Raw genomic sequence first — 7,749 nt, forward strand, 5'->3', positions numbered from 1 at the left:
AAAGAAACAGCCTCTTATATCATCTTACTTCAGTTGCTTACAGTATAGGCCTATAGATAGCTTATATATGGGGTGTAGAGGTGGCAGTGTCAGAAAGATTAACAACTCTGGCTCTGATATAAAGGTGTTACATTTGTTGATAGGTCTGCCATGTAGACATAATATGGAAAGTTTATAGACGCATAAAATTAAGATACATTTTCGTTTAACAAGCCTGTAATTAGGAGACTGAGTGGAGTGATGAAAATCTTGACGCATCCACTTCCGGTTAGAGCAAACTATCATCTCATTCAAAGGAATCCAGACAGAGGTACCCTTTATTTATAGTGTCTGCAATTTAGCAGGCAATTACTCTTCCTTCTGTGGTTTTCCTTTTGTGTTTACCGTGGAATTCCATTCATTTAATAAAGTTATATAATGATCTCTGACACATTAGAGGAGTATTTGTGATAAGATGAAATTCTCTTCTCAGATTGTGACTAAAAATGCAATATTAATCCTTTTCATGTAGGGGTGCCATGCTCTGGCAAGATAAGACATGACCAAAGAAGAAAAAGAAACACTGTTAAATGACTACCCTCACCAAAAAGTAGTATACTACAAGTTTATTTTAGTAAGTATACTTAAGTAAATTTCAAGTATATTTTTAAGTATACTTTATGTAGTACGTATACAAATATCAGTGTACTAGTAGTATACTTGTAAGTGTACTATTTCAATACTCCTTGGGACTAAATTGGCCCACTTTCTAGTATATAAAAGTATACTTTTAAGTATAACAGTAGTAAACTTTGAGTACACAACTAGTTTACATCAAAATGTTTAGTTTGTACTGCAACTATACTAAAAGTGAACTTATGGGTATACTGATAGTTTACTAATTAAATACTTGTAGTAGCATTTTTAGTACACTTTGAAGTATAGTCTCAGTAAACTACTAGTTTAGTAGTTTTATACTGCAAGTATACTCGTAAGTTTTCTTTAAGTGAACTTTACATCATACTTTAAGTATACTACTATGTCCCTATTTAGGTATTAATTTGTATATATTTTGTTACATGAATATCTGAACATACAAAACATCAAAAGAACAGGGTATCTGCTTGTAAACAAAAACATTTTATTCTAGCTTCATGCATTCTTTTTTTAAACACTTGAATGTGGATAAGTTTCATAAATAAAAAATAAAGAAATAAACAACATTTTGAACAAAAAGCTGAAAAAAGACTATGAATTGGATTCAGAATGATAATCAAAACGTAGATAAAGTCGATCAACGTCCCAAAGCTTGACAGTCATTATTACCTCTTCATTGGTTGACATTTTATTCCATAATGTTACATAGTTTTGATACTGTTTTATGTCTGATGATCGTGTTAGATTACATGTGGAAGCATCTGTTGTTTCGGTTTCTTCTTCACTTGTGTTTTTTGGAAATTCTGTACAGAAGATGTGTACTAGCGCCCCCTACCGTATAACAATGAAAACACGGATTCTAGGAGCACAATTATAGCAAAAATATATTTAGACTTTTTCTGAGTATAAGTCAAGTATACTTAAATGTCATTTTAAGTATATTTCTGAGAAGTACATAAAGCCCATTTCTGAGAAGTATATAAAAAGTAGACTAAAAGTATACTTTCCTATTTTTAGTTTAAAAGAAGTATACTAATAGCACACTTGAATAAACTTATTTTTCGTAAGGGTAGTACACTGGAAAAAAAAAGAATTGGTGTAGAAACAATTTTCACTCAGAAATTACCAGTAAATTTCTCAAACAATTACAAAGAAACTGCAGGTAATACATTAAATTTAAATGTAAGATTTTGAAGTATAAACTGACAAAATGTGTTCTTGTAAAACACATACTCCAGTAATCTTTTACAACTTTTACAAATCAGGAAAACGTCAGCAAAATATTCAAGTAACCAACATGTAAAAATCATGGAAAATTAATTAAATTTGTGTGTGTGTGTGTGTATATATAACTCAAGTTTTGCGTGTGTGTTTCCATATTATAAGCTACATTGCCAGTTTACAGATGTCTAAACTTACAATTCAGTTTTCAGAAAAGCCTGGTGGCAAATATCTCACAGAAAGGTTAGTGGAAACCTGTGAGACATGTCTGTAGATGACAAACCTGTCAAAATCTTGAAATCATAAACTCAGACGACCTTGACAGCACATAGCCAGACGTTTGATCCCTCCTGAATCATGAGAAGGGGCAGACGGTGTAGCAGGGTGGAAGGAGGGAGGGGAAAGCGTGGCAGAAAACAACACAAGTCATAATTGCACGCGTAGGCTGACACATCTGGATTTACCACTCCTTGGCCCTTTGCCACAAACTTTATGATGGTTCTTTAAAAAAAAAAAAAAAGAAGATATTTTCTTACTTCCTACCAAAAGCTGCGTCTTAATGGGTTTGGCACCTCTGCGGCCAGAGCTATATTTATCTGCACTGGAGAGAGTAGGTTGAAAACGACACCATTATTTTCTCTAGACAGTTTTCGCTCCAGAGTAAATGAAAGAGAGAGAGACAGATAGAGAAAGAGAGGGACTAGAGGAAATGGAGTGGAGTTTGACTGGTGTACCAATGCTCTGGCACTATTTCTGCCAGACTGACAAAGAGACAGACACTCTGGTCTCTCCCAGCTCAACAGACTCTTTTTGGCTGAAAGTTGCAACAATCCAAGTTTCTTTGCACTGCTTTGTCTTCAGCTTCCTGTTCCACTAATGTTAAATCTCTATCTAGTCCATATGGCTTTGCGCTAATTGGCGAAGCATACGCAGAGCACATCTGACATAAAAATACCAGTAAGAAGTCTTAACCATTGAATCTGTAAAAATCTGACCCATTTCAGTGATGCTTATGTGCTTTAACACAAATATGTGACCCTGGACCACAAAACCAGTCTTAAGTCGCTGGGGTATATTTGTAGCACTAGCCAAAAATACATTGTATGGGTCAAAATTATTGATATTTCTTTTATGCCAAAAATGAACGCACTGACAATTTTCAATTTAAAGATGGAACCAATTTTAAAAACATCACATCTATATGGAAAAATATACATTTCAGATATATTTTAAACATATTTAAAAATATACAAAAGTACTTTTGTAACATTATATATATATATATATATATATATATACACACACACACATATTCAGGAATGTTTAAATATATTGCTAATATTTTACATGTTTTTAAAACTATTATTTTAAATAATATTTTATGTACATTTTAGATGCTTATCTTTTCTCATTCTTTTTGACCATTCTTCATATATTCAATCTCATGTTCATATTTTCAATCTAAATGTATTTGTGTTATCCAAAATATATATAAAAAAATACATTTAGGATTTTCGGTTACACTTTACTTGAAGGGGTGTGCATAAGACTGACATGACACCTTCATAATCATGACATGACACCTGACCTACATAATCATGACATGACACGTGTCATGAATATGAAGGTTTTTTATGCATGTTTATGACAACTGTCATTAAGTGTCATTCGCTCAGTTATGTAATTTTTAATGCAAAGATGACATTGTCTGAGATGTCTGTTATGGGCTATGGTTAGGGGTAGGGTTAGGTCAAATAATGTCATCTTTGCATTAAAAATTACATAACTGAGCGAATGACACTTAATGACAGTTGTCATAAACATGCATAAAACCTCCTTCATATCCATGACATATGTCATGTCATGATTATTAAGGTGTCATGTCAGTCTTATGCACACCCCTTCAAGTAAAGTGTAACCCACAACACTTTTACAGACTTTTTGTTCATGATTAAAATATGACCGATTCATACAACATAATAGCGCATAGCACTATCCCCTTAAAGGGATAGTGCACCCAAAAATGAAATATTGGTTACACTTTACTTGAAGGGGTGTGCATAAGACTGACATGACACCTTCATAATCATGACATGACACCTACATAATCATGACATGACACGTCATGAATATGAAGGTTTTTTATGCATGTTTATGACAACTGTCATTAAGTGTCATTCGCTCAGTTATGTAATTTTTAATGCAAATATGACATTGTTTGAGATGTCTTTGTTATGGGCTATGGTTGGGGGTAAGGTAGAGGTAGGGTTAGGTTAGGGTTAGGTCAAATAATGTCATATTTGCATTAAAAATGACATAACTGAGCGAATGACACTTAATGACAGTTGTCATAAACATGCATAAAACCTCCTTCATATTCATGACATGTGTCATGTCATGATTATGAAGGTGTCATGTCAGTCTTATGCACACCCCTTCATGTAAAGTGTTACCGGATTTTCTATCCTCTTGAAATACACTTTGAAGAATATTTTGTAATTTGAGGGTTTAAACGAAATATATTTTCAAATTGAAAAATTATTTCCTTAAGCTGTGCTACTTTTAATATACATTTGAAATATATATGAAATATAATTCCCCCCTAAAATTGCTATATGTGTAAGTATAAATTTAGTAGTGCAAAGTTCTCTGGCTAAGTGACGTCTATGTTTAATTTTGGTATCCTGGATATTTTTGGCTTCCCACTCAACACCACAGACTAGTTACCTAACATACAGTCATAACGAAGTGTATGTCGTGGTGGTCAGCACAGGACATGATGCACAACACTATATGTAGTGTATCTTTGATACGCACAATTCAGCTGTGGGAAACAGTTTGGCCCCACCCCACAGCATAAAAAGGTAATGGCACTTTGACTTGTTTGGTTGTAAGACTGTTATTTAGCTGTCTGGTCTTGATTAACAAAAACAAAGTGGGCAGCCATGCTGATTTGAGTATTTTAAATGGGAAACACAGACAGTTGTTTGTTCTCTGAGAGCTACAGTCACACGTAAATAATCTCATCAGCAACAGCTTTATCGGGGAATAAAGCAAAGAGACATTTTCTCATTTCATGGAGTTTTCGGCCATAAGTACTGTCCTCAAAACTATAGACAGAATGAGATGGTCATTGTTTTTTGGAGTCCGTTTGCCAAACCCCTGGTGGATTCATGGTTGACCAGGAAGAATGCATCAGTTCATCTCTCTCTTTAGTTGTCCTGACAGTATAATGCTATGTTTTTGCGATTTTGTCTTAGGTGGTCTGGCCACTGAAACCCCAAGTGAGAGTCGATAGTGCAAATGAAAATTTTTATAAAAATCTATGCATGAGAGCAGCTCTCTGACTTTTTAAAATGATTTACTGCTGTTTTGCAATCTTAGTTAAAGGAATACTTTGCCCAAAAATGAAAATTCTCTCTGTTTGACATTCAAAACCATTAGTATAGGTGTCTTCCTATTTTAATTTCTGACCACAACATTTAATTCCTTCACAATGACTTTAAAATAATTGGAAAATCAGTCTAGAGTTTGGTCATTTTGCACCAGTTCTTGCTTGGTTTGTGAGCCTCTCTAAAAGCAATGAAAACTAAGAGGCAAAATTGGCAACTAGCGAACCAGGACTGATTATATCTGTCTCCTTTCCAAGTCATAATCACCATGAGCAGTGAGACTTCTTGCTGCTATTTTATCACTTTCTTTTGAGCTCCCTTCAGAGGCCTAATTTTTATTGGGTACTCTGAGCGATTTACCTTCTGGTCATTAGAAATGATTCTTGAGGATCCTCGATCAATGTGTGTGAGTAGAAATGAGACCTGTTATTTTAATGTGTTTTATCAGTAGGACCTTATATGGTGCAGCAAAAGAGTCAACTTTTAAGAAAAGCCTGAATGTATAAATATTCTCTCACCTTGAGGAATAACTCAATACAGCTTTCCTCACACACATGACTGGCCACAGGGAGCACTTGTGGTAAGGTTTGTCTATCCATCGTTTTTTCCATGTCTCTGCAGAAGCTCCTTGACTGAGGTCGACCTAAAACTTTCCACCAGTGTATGGCCTTTTCCAGGGTTTCTGTTGGACTGATGTTACTTCATAACAGACTACTGAGAGCTTCAAAAGAGACAGACATAATATCAGTCTGACCGTCTGTTTAACTAGTGCCAGTCTAGTAATACAAACTTGTGTGTGAGAATGTCTGGGTGCCTATGTGAATGAGTTTTTGTGTGTGAAAATGTGTATGTATTGCATTACATGAGTATGTCTGTGTTAAACCTATGTCTCAGTTTTTAGTCTATTTACAACAGAACGCTTGAGCGCTTCTCTTTTAAACACACTTGGCTTGACCCATTTGACATGCCAAACAGGTGCATGCCTGCAGTTCTTGCAAGTTCTTCTTGAGACCACAGTTAGAAAGACATTTTATAACATGACATGTTTGTAGCCTATAAGACCAATTGATTAGGATAGTTTTCTGCACAGATTCAAAACAGTGAGTATCATTCACTAACTGTGTGTATGGATATATTTGTGCATACATTCTGTGTACAAACGTTTTCACAAAGAAATTATGCTTCAATAGTTATTCAACAATTCAAACTTATAGTAACATTTAGAACCAACTGAAACCACATACACAAAAATCACATACTTATGGTGGCCTTAGCAACAAGTAATTTTTTTTTTTTTTTACAATTTTATGCCATTTTATACTGATAGAAATTGAATAACTAAGGCTCTAAAAAAGTATTATTTATTTTAAAGCAGCATTTAAAATAGAATACAATTGACATGACGAAATACTACCAGTATACGCCTATCCACAGCTGGCGAAGCACGAACGCGCGTAGTCCTATATAAAAACTATCTATTGTAATAAAGGGGTCATATGATGTTGCTAAAAAGAACATTATTTTGTGTATTTAGCGTAATGAAATGTGTTTATGCGGTTTAAGGTTCAAAAAACACATTATTTTCCACATACTGTACATTATTGTTTCTCCTCTATGCCCCGCCTTTCTGAAATGCGTCGATTTTTACAAAGCTCATCGGTCTGAAAAGCGAGGTGTGCTGTGATTGGCCAGCTATCCAGTGCGTTGTGATTGGCCGAATACCTCAAGCATGTGACGGAAATGTTACACCCCTTACCATAACACTTGGCTTGACCCATTTGACATGCCAAACAGGTGCATGCCTGCAGTTCTTGCAAGTTCTTCTTGAGACCACAGTTAGAAAGACATTTTATAACATGACATGTTTGTAGCCTATAAGACCAATTGATTAGGATAGTTTTCTGCACAGATTCAAAACAGTGAGTATCATTCACTAACTGTGTGTATGGATATATTTGTGCATACATTCTGTGTACAAACGTTTTCACAAAGAAATTATGCTTCAATAGTTATTCAACAATTCAAACTTATAGTAACATTTAGAACCAACTGAAACCACATACACAAAAATCACATACTTATGGTGGCCTTAGCAACAAGTAATTTTTTTTTTTTTTTTACAATTTTATGCCATTTTATACTGATAGAAATTGAATAACTAAGGCTCTAAAAAAGTATTATTTATTTTAAAGCAGCATTTAAAATAGAATACAATTGACATGACGAAATACTACCAGTATACGCCTATCCACAGCTGGCGAAGCACGAACGCGCGTAGTCCTATATAAAAACTATCTATTGTAATAAAGGGGTCATATGATGTTGCTAAAAAGAACATTATTTTGTGTATTTAGCGTAATGAAATGTGTTTATGCGGTTTAAGGTTCAAAAAACACATTATTTTCCACATACTGTACATTATTGTTTCTCCTCTATGCCCCGCCTTTTTGAAACGCGTCGATTTTTACAAAGCTCATCGGTCTGAAAAGCGAGGTGTGCT

The sequence above is a fragment of the Sinocyclocheilus rhinocerous genome, unplaced genomic scaffold (genome assembly GCF_001515625.1).
Source record: "Sinocyclocheilus rhinocerous isolate Xijiao unplaced genomic scaffold, SAMN03320098_v1.1 scaffold504, whole genome shotgun sequence".
Classification (NCBI taxonomy): Eukaryota; Metazoa; Chordata; class Actinopteri; order Cypriniformes; family Cyprinidae; genus Sinocyclocheilus; species Sinocyclocheilus rhinocerous.